This window comes from Taudactylus pleione, unplaced genomic scaffold (genome assembly GCF_031769625.1).
Source record: "Taudactylus pleione unplaced genomic scaffold, aTauple2 ptg000343l, whole genome shotgun sequence".
In the NCBI taxonomy this organism is placed as follows: Eukaryota; Metazoa; Chordata; class Amphibia; order Anura; family Myobatrachidae; genus Taudactylus; species Taudactylus pleione.
This window is the reverse complement of record NW_028284744.1, coordinates 921717-937465: the sequence shown is the minus strand read 5'-3', so window position 1 is coordinate 937465 and position 15749 is coordinate 921717. Positions and strand designations below refer to the sequence as shown.

General features: G+C 48.9%; 1 protein-coding gene and 1 pseudogene across 2 annotated transcripts in view; both read right to left on the bottom strand.

The window, feature by feature from the left end:
- The window catches only part of SURF2 (surfeit 2), a 95649-nt gene that overhangs the window by 38208 nt on the left and 41692 nt on the right, over window positions 1-15749 (bottom strand). The gene's annotated exons all lie outside the window — the stretch shown is intronic.
- On the bottom strand, window positions 3214-3383 carry LOC148508807 (U2 spliceosomal RNA; annotated as a pseudogene).

Here is a 15749-nt window from a genome sequence, read left to right as displayed (position 1 = left end):
GACACACAGTAGGAACCACATTCATATTACGACACACAGTAGGAACCACATTCATATTACGACACACAGTAGGAACCACATTCATATTACGACACACAGTAGGAACCACATTCATATTATGACACACAGTAGGAACCACATTCATATTATGACACACAGTAGTACCACATTCATATTATGACATAGGAACCACATTCATATTATGACACACAGTAGGAACCACATTCATATTATGACACACAGTAGGAACCACATTCATATTATGACGCACAGTAGGAACTACATTCATATTATGACATAGGAACCACATTCATACTATGACACAGTAGGAACCACATTCATATTATGACGCACAGTAGGAACCACATTCATACTATGACACAGTAGGAACCACATTCATATTATGACAAAGTAGGAACCACATTCATATTATGACGCACAGTAGGAACCACATTCATATTATAACATAGGAACCACATTCATATTATGACACACAGTAGGAACCACTTTAATATTATAACATAGGAACCACATTCATACTATGACACAGTAGGAACCACATTCATATTATGACGCACAGTAGGAACCACATTCATATTATGACACACAGTAGGAACCACATTCATATTATGACACACAGTAGGAACCACATTCATATTATGACACAAAGCTGGGAACCACATTCATATTATGACACAAAGCTGGGAACCACATTCATATTATGACACACAGTAGGAACCACATTCATATTATGACACAGTAGGAACCACATTCATATTATGACACACAGTAGGAACCACATTCATATTATGACACAGTAGGAACCACATTCATATTATGACACAGTAGGAACCACAATCATTTTATGACATAGGAACCACATTCATATTATGACACACAGTAGGAACCACATTCATATTATGACACACAGTAGGAACCACTTTAATATTATAACATAGGAACCACATTCATACTATGACACAGTAGGAACCACATTCATATTATGACGCACAGTAGGAACCACATTCATATTATGACACACAGTAGGAACCACATTCATATTATGACACACAGTAGGAACCACATTCATATTATGACACAAAGCTGGGAACCACATTCATATTATGACACAAAGCTGGGAACCACATTCATATTATGACACACAGTAGGAACCACATTCATATTATGACACAGTAGGAACCACATTCATATTATGACACACAGTAGGAACCACATTCATATTATGACACAGTAGGAACCACATTCATATTATGACACAGTAGGAACCACAATCATTTTATGACATAGGAACCACATTCATATTATGACACACAGTAGGAACCACATTCATATTATGACACACAGTAGGAACCACATTCATATTATGACACACAGTAGGAACCACATTCATATTATGACACACAGCAGGAACCACACTCATATTATGACACACAGCAGGAACCACATTCATATTATGACACACAGTAGGAACCACATTCATATTATGACACACAGCAGGAACCACATTCATATTATGACACACAGCAGGAACCACACTCATATTATGACACACAGCAGGAACCACACTCATATTATGACACAGTAGGAACTACATTCATATTATGACGCACAGTAGGAACCACATTCATATTATAACATAGGAACCACATTCATATTATGACACACAGTAAGAACCACATTTATATTATGACATAGGAACCACATCCATATTATGACACACAGTAGGAACCACATTAATATTATAACATAGGAACCACATTCATATTATGACGCACAGTAGGAACCACATTCATATTATGACACACAGTAGGAACCACATTCATATTATGACACACAGTAGGAACCACATTCATATTATGACACACAGCAGGAACCACATTCATCTTATGACACACAGTAGGAGCCAAATATTATGCCACACAGTACAGTTTCCCACCCCAAAAACAAACTGGAGCAGAGAGCAGTACCCCAAACATGGCAATACCACTAGAGGAGGTTGTCAGTGTAGAAAATGAAGCAGCCAAATCAGATAAGGCAGTCAGACTTTCAGCTTATTGAAGGACCCAGCTGAGGATCCAGCCAGCACACACTGTGTAACGCTTGCAATATCTCTTTCAGCAGGCAAACATTACCGTGCATCCGTCCATGTTCTGTTATAATGTCCATTTTTTCCGGGATCCGATCAACAAGCTATTCCTGCCAAGGGACCGGAAGAGTCCAGTTCCCCCAGGGATCACACTCCCCCTTCATCGGGATGGCCCGGCAGTGTTGCAGTGACAGGCAGGAGAGAAAGACCGGACCCCAGTTAGGGCACCTACACACTTGGTGGCACCTTGCTCAAGGAAGGCAGACAGAGGAGGAGGAGCCACACTGACTGAATATTGTGGTACGCACTCCTCCATCCTCATTTGACAGACGCGCACCGTCCCGCCCACTCCAAGCATTTTTTTCCTCAAGTAGCTTAATTAGTAATGCACCTGGCTGGCTGTTGCAAAAATCTTGGTCGCCAGAAATAAAATCTTGGTCGCCATGGCGAACTGGCAACCAGGATTTGTCGAGCCCTGTGTATAAGGATGCTCTGAAACGCTCTAGTCTGAGCGAATGATAGAGCGGAGCGACTCCATGTGTGCAAGACAAACCCCACTAGAGCCCAGAAAATGAGAATGGGCTGGAAAAACCAGTCCGGCATCTGACCAGTACGTCACTCACACCCGCAAAGAGAAGGACCTGGATAACAACCGTGGAGGTCCAAGGGGAACAGACAGAGTCTCCCAGAAGGGAGTGTTTGGGAAGCCCACCAGTAAGAGACTAGCAAGTCACTCGCACCCGCAGAGACAAGGACCTGGATAACAACCGTGGAGGTCCAAGGGGAACAGACAGAGTCTCCCAGAAGGGAGTGTTTGGGAAGCCCGCTAAGGTCTAAATGCGTCCCTTATGGACTCAACCCCGGGCTGTACTGGTCCCCAGACAGAAACACTACCCTGTGTCAGCGGTGGGATCTGAACCCACGCGTCCAGAAGACTCATTGCTGTAGACCCTATGGTCGAGTGGAAATCCATCCCAATCTGTGACAACAAATCTGCCAGATGAATGGCTGAGTAAGGCCACTTACTTCAGGGACCAGGGTCCATAGAGGAGGAACTTCTTAAGTTAGAATGTAGATGGCCTGTACAAAAGGCCAATGAAGGCGGCACTATCTACACTGGACCTGAATGCAATACCAGGTGAATGCACGGAGTGGACAGAGCAAGTACCTTTGCCATATCCCTGTTTTGTATGGCACCCGGATAGAGGGCGTATCAGGTATGTGATTGATAAGAACAGATACTACACCTAATCTTGGCCAAAGGACGAAAAGCGCTCCCAGCTCTGTAAAGCCTGTATAGGCCTGTACTGAGCCATGAAAGTCAATCAGGGACTGAAGACACCTCACAACCACAGGATACATAGTCAGCCACTCCTGTACGGAGTAAGTTAAAGTGTGTTGCATCTACTAGACTTGACGGCAGGTGTGATCCTCCTTGTAGGAAAGAGACCTGCGTATTAGCCCGCAAGACAATCTTCTAACTGGTTGGGAGTTGCAAACTGGTAAGTAAACACCCACATTACCGTAATTGGTAGTCTGTTACGGTTTCCTTGACTGGTAGCCCTAGTCGAAGGAACCCTCTGCAGCGTAGCATTGAAACACCAGGCACCGAGACCTGTAATAGGGATTCATCTGCCACCATGGTTTCAGAACACAGAGATCTGAGGAGGAAGTGTTATTACACAGCTCTGGGAAAAAAAAGGTTCAACAGCTACTTATAACATGAGCACCCACCTTCCCTGGGTGCTTCAACCTTGGAAGCCGTTTCAAGCAATCCAATGGTATTTCACACCACACAAAAGTTATAATAAACAGTGATGTGTATACGGGGTTGTGCCACAAATAGAGAAATAAGTGAGGCTAGGAAGAAAAAAAAAAACCTCAGGTCATGTGAAGCAGTGTCAGAGTGTAAATGCTATACCTGGGGCCGGAGCCCAGTACAGCACAGATTACAGTCTCACACACACTTTACACAGACTACAGTCACACACACACACTTTACACAGATTACAGTCACACACACACACTTTACACAGATTACAGTCACACACACACACTTTACACAGATTACAGTCACACACACACACTTTACACAGATTACAGTCACACACACACACTTTACACAGATTACAGTCACACACACACACTTTACACAGATTACAGTCACACACACCTTACACAGATTACAGTCACACACCCTTTACACAGATTACAGTCACACACACTTTACACAGATTAGTCACACACACCTTACACAGTTTACAGTCACACACCCTTTACACAGTTTAGTCACACACCCTTTACACAGATTAGTCACACACCCTTTACACAGATTACAGTCACACACACCTTACACAGATTACAGTCACACACACTTTACACAGATTACAGTCACACACACTTTACACAGATTACAGTCACACACACTTTACACAGATTACAGTCACACACACTTTACACAGATTACAGTCACACACACTTTACACAGATTACAGTCACACACACTTTACACAGATTACAGTCACACACACTTTACACAGATTACAGTCACACACACTTTACACAGATTACAGTCACACACACCTTACACAGATTAGTCACACACACCTTACACAGATTAGTCACACACACCTTACACAGTTTACAGTCACACACCCTTTACACAGATTACAGTCACACACACCTTACACAGATTAGTCACACACACCTTACACAGTTTACAGTCACACACCCTTTACACAGATTACAGTCACACACCCTTTACACAGATTAGTCACACACACCTTACACAGATTACAGTCACACACACTTTACACAGATTACAGTCACACACACCTTACACAGATTACAGTCACACACACACACTTTACACAGATTACAGTCACACACACACCTTACACAGTTTACAGTCACACACCCTTTACACAGATTACAGTCACACACACCTTACACAGATTAGTCACACACACCTTACACAGTTTACAGTCACACACCCTTTACACAGATTACAGTCACACACCCTTTACACAGATTAGTCACACACACCTTACACAGATTACAGTCACACACACCTTACACAGATTACAGTCACACACACACACTTTACACAGATTACAGTCACACACACACACTTTACACAGATTACAGTCACACACACACCTTACACAGTTTACAGTCACACACCCTTTACACAGATTACAGTCACACACACACTTTACACAGATTACAGTCACACACACCTTACACAGATTAGTCACACACACCTTACACAGATTAGTCACACACACCTTACACAGTTTACAGTCACACACCCTTTACACAGTTTAGTCACACACCCTTTACACAGATTAGTCACACACCCTTTACACAGATTACAGTCACACACACCTTACACAGATTACAGTCACACACACCTTACACAGATTACAGTCACACACACCTTACACAGATTACAGTCACACACACACTTTACACAGATTACAGTCACACACACACTTTACACAGATTACAGTCACACACACCTTACACAGTTTACAGTCACACACCCTTTACACAGATTAGTCACACACACCTTACACAGATTACAGTCACACACTTTACACAGATTTCAGTCACACACACTTTACACAGATTACAGTCACACACAGATTACAGTCACACACACTTTACACAGATTACAGTCACACACACACTTTACACAGATTAGTCACACACACCTTACACAGATTAGTCACACAGAGTTTACACAGATTAGTCACACACACCTTACACAGATTACAGTCACACACACTTGCACAGATTACAGTCACACACACTTGCACAGATTACAGTCACACACACCTTACACAGATTAGTCACACATACCTTACACAGATTAGTCACACACACCTTACACAGATTAGTCACACACACCTTACACAGATTAGTCACACACACCTTACACAGATTATTCACACACACCTTACACAGATTACAGTCACACACACTTGCACAGATTACAGTCACACACACCTTACACAGATTAGTCACACACATTTACACATATTAGTCATACACATTTACACAGATTACAGTCACACACACTTACACAGATTACAGTCACACACACTTGCACAGATTACAGTCACACACACCTTACACAGATTAGTCACACACACACCTTACACAGATTACAGTCACACACATTTTACTCAGATTACAGTCACACACTTACACAGATTACAGTCACACACACCTTACACAGATTACAGTCACACACACCTTACACAGATTAGGTGTAACAGGTAGGAGGTGAAGAGAGTGAGGAGGAAGCACCCTGGGACAGGCTACCTGCGAGAGAGAGCGAGCCCAGGAGTGGCGGAGGGGTTAACAAAAAGAGCCCATCTTCTCCTATGGTGTGGATATCAGGGACATGGTCATTACCGCTAGCAAGTGGTGTCCTGTTCCACCGTAACCTGGTGGTCTAGTGTATGGAGCAGGGACACCCGGATCTTACACTATCAACACCGCTGGTGGTCTCCTCACAGCTGTAAATAGCCGTTCTTACCTTGTCCACGTCTGCAGGCTACGGGAGCGGTGTGCGCTGAGCCCCGGAGACCTGCAATGGAAGTCACCGACCCAGTCGCCGGTGCTGCTGCTGGGGTCGTTGGAGCAGCGGCAATGGCGTCCTATAGGACACCCTTCACTGCCAGCTTTTCTTATAAGAAAAATAAAAGATATTTAAAAATAAAATAAACAGTAACAGGGGCCACTTTAAAGCAGCACCAACAAACAGGTGCCCGCTCCTGCTCGACACCAAACTAAAACTGCTGGCCAGTGGCTGATAGCGGGGTATGGTGGAGAGAAAGCCAGACGGCTGCTGGGAAGAAATCAGTAACAGATTCTCCCTCCAGGCTATACCCAGAGAGATCCCTGTGCCCCCTAGTGGAGGAAAAAGAAAATGCGGATATTACCCTATATGCACAGTTGTATGTATGCATGTGATCGCACCAGCCCAAACCATCAAACATCTGTCATCATTATCAGAACAGCCCACAATTCTGCATACAAGAAATTATTCAGAGAAGGATCACATAAACTACCAACACACGCAGAGTTTGCGCTCCCGCTGTCGGGCGGTGAAGAGCTGCACCCTACAGATTACACGAGAGGTAGTGTCTGAGGCGAGTGTGTGATTTTGACAGGTATTGTGCCTCATCAATATACGGCTCCCTACACTGGTAATAACTTTTCCTCTTTGGAGAATTATTCAACACCGGTACCACAGAGGGTACATCTGACTATAGCTCACCTGGGAGTAAAATAGACATCCTTTTTATTTGGACGAGAATACATATACTGACACAGATAATAGGACAGTGAGTATCAAAAATATACTGGTAGGTTAATTGGCTCCCAACAAAAATTAACCCTAGTGTGTATGTGTGACCATGTGATGGGGAATATAGAGTGTAAGCACTGGGGCAGGGAGTGATGTGATCCCTAGTGTGTGTGTGTGTGACCATGTAATGGGGAATAGAGAGTGTAAGCACTGGGGCAGGGAGTGATGTGACCCCTAGTGTGTATGTGTGTTACCATGTGATGGGGAATAGAGAGTGTAAGCACTGGGACAGGGAGTGATGTGATCCCTAGTGTGTGTGTGTGTGTGACCATGTGATGGGGAATATAGAGTGTAAGCACTGGGGCAGGGAGTGATGTGACCCCTAGTGTGTATGTGTGTGACCATGTGATGGGGAATATAGAGTGTAAGCACTGGGGCAGGGAGTGATGTGACCCCTAGTGTGTATGTGTGTGACCATGTGATGGGGAACATAGAGTGTAAGCACTGGGGCAGGGAGTGATGTGACCCCTAGTGTGTATGTGTGTGACCATGTGATGGGGAATATAGAGTGTAAGCACTGGGACAGGGAGTGATGTGATCCCTAGTGTGTATGTGGGTGACCATGTGATGGGGAATATAGAGTGTAAGCACTGGGGCAGGGAGTGATGTGATCCCTAGTGTGTGTGTGTGTGACCATGTGATGGGGAAAATAGAGTGTAAGCACTGGGACAGAGAGTGACGTGACCCCTAGTGTGTATGTGTGTGACCATGTGATGGAGAATACAGAGTGTAAACACTGGGGCAGGGAGTGATGTGACCCCTAGTGTGTATGTGTGTGACCATGTGATGGGAAATATAGAGTGTAAGCACTGGGGCAGAGAGTGATGTGACCCCTAGTGTGTATGTGTGTGACCATGTGATGGGGAATATAGAGTGTAATCACTGGAGCAGGGAGTGATGTGACCCCTAGTGTGTATGTGTGTGACCATGTTATGCGGAATATAGAGTGTAAGCACTGGGGCAGGGAGTGATGTGATCCCTAGTGTGTATGTATGTGTGTGACCATGTGATGGGGAAAATAGAGTGAAAGCACTGGGGCAGAGAGTGATGTGATCCCTAGTGTGTATGTGTGTGACCATGTGATGGGGAATACAGAGTGTAAGCACTGGGGCAGGGAGTGATGTGACCCCTAGTGTGTATGTGTGTGACCATGTGATGTTGAATATAGAGTGTAATCACTGGAGCAGGGAGTGATGTGACCCCTAGTGTGTATGTGTGTGACCATGTTATAGGGAATATAGAGTGTAAGCACTGGGGCAGGGAGTGATGTGACCCCTAGTGTGTATGTGTGTGACCATGTTATGGGGAATATAGAGTGTAAGCACTGGGGCAGGGAGTGATGTGACCCCTAGTGTGTATGTGTGTGACCATGTTATGGGGAATATAGAGTGTAAGCACTGGGGCAGGGAGTGATGTGACCCCTAGTGTGTATGTGTGTGACCATGTGATGGGGAATATAGAGTGTAAGCACTGGGCAGGGAGTGATGTGACCCCTAGTGTGTATGTGTGTGAGCATGTGATGGGGAATAACAAGAGATATGGTAAGAACTTACCTTTGTTATCTCTGTTTCTACGAAGTCCATAGGATCCACAGGGTTGACCTTGGGGTATAGCTGGATCTGGATCCATGGGCACCACGCAGTTAAAGCTTTAGCTGCTCCCAGGATGCAGTTGGGTCCGACCTCCTCTATACCCCGCCCCCGAGCCACAGCACCTCAGTTGGTAAGCAGCAAAGGCCGGAGGAGGAGACTAAACAGAGAGAAGGAAGACTGGAACACACAAGAAACCATACTCACGGAAATGGGAGACGGAAAACCGGTGACCAGCCACACAGGCCATTTGAAGCCAGGTGCGTCAGGGCGGGCGCCCTGTGGACCCTATGGACTTCGTAGAAACAGAGATAACAAAGGTAAGTTCTTACCATATCTCTTGTTTTCTACTTCAGGGTCCATAGGGGTCCACAGGGTTGACCTTGGGGATGTCCCAAAGCAGTTCAACTAAGGGCGGGGACGCTCCTGTGCTGAAAGGAGCACCCGGCGCCCAAAGGATGCATCCTGAGAGGCAAAGGTGTCAAGCGCATAGAACCTCAAAAACGTTTGAATTGAAGACCAAGTGGCCGCCTTACACAGCTGAACAGCAGAGGCGCCACGTCTAGCAGCCCAAGAGGGACTCACTGAACGAGTGGAATGAGCCTTAACAGAGGCTGGCACAGGTAAACCCTCCTGTGCATAAGCCTCACAAATAACGGAACGAAGCCAACGGGCTAACGTTTGTTTGTTGGCAGGCCAACCCCTCTTGTGAAAACCAAAGAGGATAAACAAGGAATCAGACTTCCTAACCGAAGCCGTCCGGTCCACATAAATTCTAAGCGCCCGGACCACATCTAAGGAAGTCTCACCAGCTGAAAGATCAGGGGACTGAAAAGCTGGCACAACAAGTTCCTGATTAATGTGGAACTTCGAGACCACTTTGAGCAAAAACTCAGGACGAGTGCGGAGCACCGCTCTGTCCCGGTGAAAAATCAGGAAAGGAGGGCAACAGGAAAGCGCCCCCAATTCAGACACCTTCCTGGCCGAAGCAATTGCCAGGAGAAAAACAGTCTTAAATGTCAGCCACTTGAGCTCCACCGACTCAAGAGGCTCAAACGGAGGACCCTGCAGGACCCGTAGAACCACCGCCAAGTCCCAAGGAGCCACAAAGGGAGGCTGGATCCTGAGAACACCCTGGAAAAAGGTGTGAACATCCGGCAGTATTGCAATCCGCCGTTGAAACCACACGGACAAGGCGGACATATGAACCTTCAGAGATGCAAGGCGTAAGCCGAGGTCCAATCCTGATTGAAGAAATTCCAAGATCCTAGAAACTCGTAACAACTGAGGATCATAATGTCTGGACTCACACCACTGAAAGTAAGTGTGCCACACCCTGTGATAAACCCGTGCTGAAGCAGGCTTGCGTGCCCTGAGCATGGTACCAATAACCGAACTGGAGAAGCCCCGAGACCTCAAGACGGCTGTCTCAAGAGCCACGCCGTCAAAGACAGCCGACCAAGATCCGGGTAAAGGCAGGGCCCCTGAGACAACAGGTCCCGACGCTGAGGAAGAAGGTACGGAGCGTCGATGGAGAGGCTCCTGAGATCGGAGTACCAAGGACATCTGGGCCACGCCGGAGCCACCAGCATGACCGTGCCGCCGTCCTGCTTGAATTTCCGCAGAACCCGAGGAAGCAGGGATATCGGAGGAAACAGATACGCCAGGTGAAACGTCCATTTCACCGACAGCGCGTCCACCAGACTTGCGCCTGCGTCTCTTGTCCTTGACCCGTAAACGGGCAACTTGTGATTGTGACAGGAGGCCATCAAGTCCAGCTCCGGCAGTCCCCACCTGTCCACGAGTAGCTGAAACACCTCTGGGTGAAGAGACCATTCCCCGGGATGCACGTCGTGACGGCTGAGGAAGTCCGCTTCCCAATTGAGGACTCCAGGGATGAAGACCGCCGAGATCGCTGGAATGTGACCCTCCGCCCAAGTCAGGATGCGAGACACCTCCGACATCGCTGCCCGACTGCGAGTTCCTCCTTGGTGGTTGATATACGCCACCGTGGTGGCGTTGTCGGACTGCACCTGTACCGCCCTTCCGTGAAGAGCGGGGCCGGACGACTGCAGGGCCCTGTATACTGCCCGCAGTTCCAGGATGTTGATGGGGAGAAGTGCTTCCTCCGCAGACCAACGACCCTGGAGAGACAATGAGCCGGTCACTGCCCCCCAACCCCGGAGACTGGCATCCGTCGTGAGCAGGACCCAGTCCGGGATCCAAAAGGGGCACGCCCCTCGACCAGATGAGCTGTCTGAAGCCACCAAGCCAAAGATTGCCGAACGTCCGGAGACAACACCAGCACCTGAGAGCGGATCCGGTGAGGTAACCCGTTCCATTCCGATAGAATCAGCCCCTGCAGGGGCCGGGAATGGAACTGGGCAAATTCCACCATGTCGAATGTCGACACCATGGACCCCAGAACTCTCATAGCCGAATGGACCGACAGGCGGCAACTGCTCAGGCAACTGCGTATCCGCAGCTGTAGGGAGGCGACCTTCTCCGGACTCAGGAAGATCCTTTGCTGACGTGAATCCAGCAGGGCTCCCAAATGAACCATCCGCTGTGATGGAATCAGGGAGGACTTTTTCCAATTTATCAACCACCCGTGTGCTTGCAGGCAAGCGATCGTCAGGTAGAGATGTTGAAGCAGTACCTCCGGGGAGCTCGCCAGCAACAGGAGGTCGTCCAGATACGGCAGCAGCCGTACATTCTGGTTCCGAAGATGTGCGGCCATGACCGCCATAATCTTCGGGAACACCCTCGGTGCCGTGGAGAGACCAAAGGGTAGCGCCCGGAACTGATAGTGGTGTTGAAGGATAGCGAACCTCAGATACCGCTGGTGCGAAGGTGCTATCGGAACATGGAGGTAGGCGTCCTGGATATCCAGGGACACCATGTAATCCCCCGGTTCCATCGCCAGAATGATGGAACGTAACGTTTCCATCCTGAACTTAGGAACTCTGAAGAATTTGTTCAGAGACTTCAAGTTGAGGATAGGGCGATGAGAACCATTGGGTTTCTGCACCAGAAACAGAGACGAATAATACCCCGTCCCTCGTTGTGATAGAGGAACGGGAACAATGACCCCTGCTTTCAGCAAGGACTCTATAGCCTCCTGAACCTGTAACGCCTTGGTCTTGTCCTGAGAAGGACTTGTGCAGAAAAACTGGTGGGGTGGTCTGTGCCGAAAAGACAGGGCGTACCCCTGGGAGACCACTTCTCGAACCCAGGCATCCGTGGTGGTATTGTGCCAGCACTGGGCAAATCGAAGAAGTCGGCCTCCCACTCTGAGGTCCCCCAGAGGGAGGCCCGTCCCATCAGGCCGCAGGTTTATCTTCCTGCTTGGAAGAAGGGTGCCGAGCACTCCAGGCTTGCTTCTTGGGTTTAGAGGCAGTCTTACTCGCCGACTGTCTCGGGAAGGACTGACCTTTTGCCTTACCCTGAACCCGAAAGGAATGAAAAGCCGAACTCCGAACCTTAGCAGGCAGTGCCGCCGAAGGGAGGAAAGCCGATTTGGATTTAGCCAGGGTATCCACTATTTTGTCCAAGTCCGGACCAAATAGTAATTCCCCATTGAAAGGTTAGGCCTCCAGGGTTTTTCTTGAATCAGAGTCCGCTCTCCAGGACCGCAACCATAAGGATCGGCGGGCAGACACCGCTGCAGCCGATACCCTCAAAGTCAGCAAACTAGCATCTAAAGAGGCTTCCCCAATGTAAGAAGCATCTGACCCAACAACGCCCTCTGGACATCCGGAGCGTCGTCCGGGAAGGTATCTTCCAATGCATTGGCCGACCCCTCAATGGCCTTGGCCACCCAGGAAATGGCCATGGACGGTCGGGCCACCGCCCCGGAGAGGGAGTAAATAGACTTTAAGCAAGTCTCAACTTTCCTGTCCGTGGGATCCTTCAGCGAGGATATAGACGGTAATGGTAAGATAGCGCCCCGAGTTAAACGGGTGACATGGGAATCCACCGCCGGTGGAGTTTCCCATTTTTTACAATGTGCCTCAGGGAAGGGATAATTAGAAACCAACCGCTTCTGAGGAAGGAATCTCTTACTGGGCGCCTGCCAAGCTACCGCCATATGATCCGTCAACTCATCCGACAGGGGAAACACCGCAGAAGCCACCTTAGTTTTTTTGAAACTAGGATACTTCGACTTAGGAGCCGTGCCTCATCCTCTATAAGAAGAATGGCACGCACCGCCATAACCAGTGCTCGCACATTAATGGACGACTTGGTATCCATTTCCTGGACCGAGGCGTCCGAGTCAGTGTCATCAGGGACCTCCCCATCATCTGAGGATCCCTCTGAGTCCGATACCTGAGCCGCCCGCGCCATGAGTGGGCGTTTTGAATCCCTATAAGGCATGTCAGTCTGCAACATTGACTGAAAAGCCGAGGATGCGGCCGCCAAATTTTGCACGGAGTTGGAGAGCACATCCACCCAGGGTGGAGGAGTCGCCATAGGGGCCTGAAAAGGTACCGCAGGCTGCTGCGGCACAGAGGAAGCCTGTATATACATAGGCAGGCAACCCCGTATATGGACCCACAGACTGAGACCCAGGAGGACTCCGCAACAACTGCGGGACACCCGGGGAATGGGGGATGGTCAGCTGGGGTAACGCCCTAGTAGGGAGAGCAGTCGGGACCGACAGACGGTCCGCAATAGACACCAGCACTTGAGAAAACATCGCCCACGGTGGTTCCTGCGTCAGAGAAGGTCTGGATGGGCCAGGAGCCACCTGGCACCGACTACACAGGCCATCCAGCAGGCCACATGACAAATCCTCCCTATCCACTCCTGCAGAACAGCGTCCGCAGGAGGCCAACACCGGAGCCACTGAGCGCTCAACCTCCTCGTCTGACATGACAGAATATATTATATAGTCAAAAAATATATCTGGCAACAGGGCAGAAGTAAACGCACTCACCGGTGTGCTGAACAACAGCCCACAATATGGCACTGTGTAGCACACAACTGTATGTGACGAACCTCACAAATACGTGATTTATATAGGTGAGGTCTGTAGAAACGCCCCTCCCCCACACACCTGTAGGGCTTGTAGGAGAAGTAAAGGGACAGGTATAAGCTGACAGTAAGCGGAAAATAAGCACAGACAGGCAGCACTAGCAAAAGTCACATACCATGCAGGAAGATATACTCACTGCACCTTTCCACTACAATCACCTCCCAGATTCAGTGTCTGGGAGGGCTATAGTGCTGTGTACACTGTCCTTAAATCGGGGGAGAGGTACACAGGGGGACCGGTCCGCGTGCTCCCTGAGATCTGCGTTGCCACAGAGAAAATGGCCACCAGAGACCTCAGAGGAGGAGTGGCCGAAGAGTCTGCAGCTCAGCGACGCCAGACTGCGTGCTGAAAGGCGCGCTGAGCTGAGGGGAGGAGCCGCAAGACAGGGAAGGCTTCCTCCCCTGGCTAGCCTATTAACCCCAGGGCTTGCCGGCTTCCCGCTTGCCTATATATCCCTGGTGGTCTAGTGGTCCCACGGGGTATTCCTCCTTAGAGGGGGAGCCCGCCGCCACCGCTAGCGGCCCCCAGTCTGTCCCCTAGGACCGGGGGCAAAGGACTGCATGTGCAGACAATACCCGCGAGCCGCCGCTAATCGGCGACTCGCAGCTTACCTTATCCCCGGCGACTCCGGCAGCAGTCCAGGGAGGGACCCAGAGTCCGGCTAGTACGGACTCTGGCCCCCCAGCCGCAATCCCCAGTGTAGTACTGGCGTCGCGGCGCCAGTGGGGAAGGAGAGCGGCAGCGTGGGCGTCTGCATAGACAGCCCGTCGCTGCCACACTAGAGCCTCTGTTTTAAAAAAAAAAAATCAGGCTCTTTTTTTTTTTTTTTTTTAAATATAAAGCCTGCGCAGGTGACCCGACTCTGGCCGGGCACCAACTCAAACTGAGGTGCTGTGGCTCGGGGGCGGGGTATAGAGGACGACGGACCCAAGTGCATTCTGGGAGCAGCTAAAGCTTTAACTGCGTGGTGCCCATGGATCCAGATCAGCTATACCCCAAGGTCAACCCTGTGGACCCTGAAGTAGAAATAGAGTGTAAGCACTGGGGCAGGGAGTGATGTGACCCCTAGTGTATATGTGTGTGACCATGTGATGGGGAATATAGAGTGTAAGCACTGGGGCAGGGAGTGATGTGACCCCTTATAGTGTGTATGTGTGTGACCATGTGATGGGGAATATAGTGTAAGCACTGGGGCAGGGAGTGATGTGACCCCTAGTGTGTATGTGTGTGACCATGTGATGGGGAATACAGAGTGTAAGCACTGGGGCAGGGAGTGATGTGACCCCTAGTGTCTATGTGTGGGACCATGTGATGGGGAATATAGAGTGTAAGCAGCACTGGGGCAGGGAGTGATATGACCCCTAGTGTGTATGTGTGTGACCATGTGATGGGGAATATAGAGTGTAAGCAGCACTGGGGCAGGGAGTGATGTGACCCCTAGTGTGTATGTGTGTGACCATGTGATGGGGAATATAGAGTGTAAGCACTGGGGCAGGGAGTGATGTGACCCCTAGTGTGTATGTGTGTGACCATGTGATGGGGAATATAGAGTGTAAGCACTGGGGCAGGGAGTGCTGTGACCTCTAGTGTGTTTGTGTGTGACCATGTGATGGGGAATATAGAGTGTAAGCACTG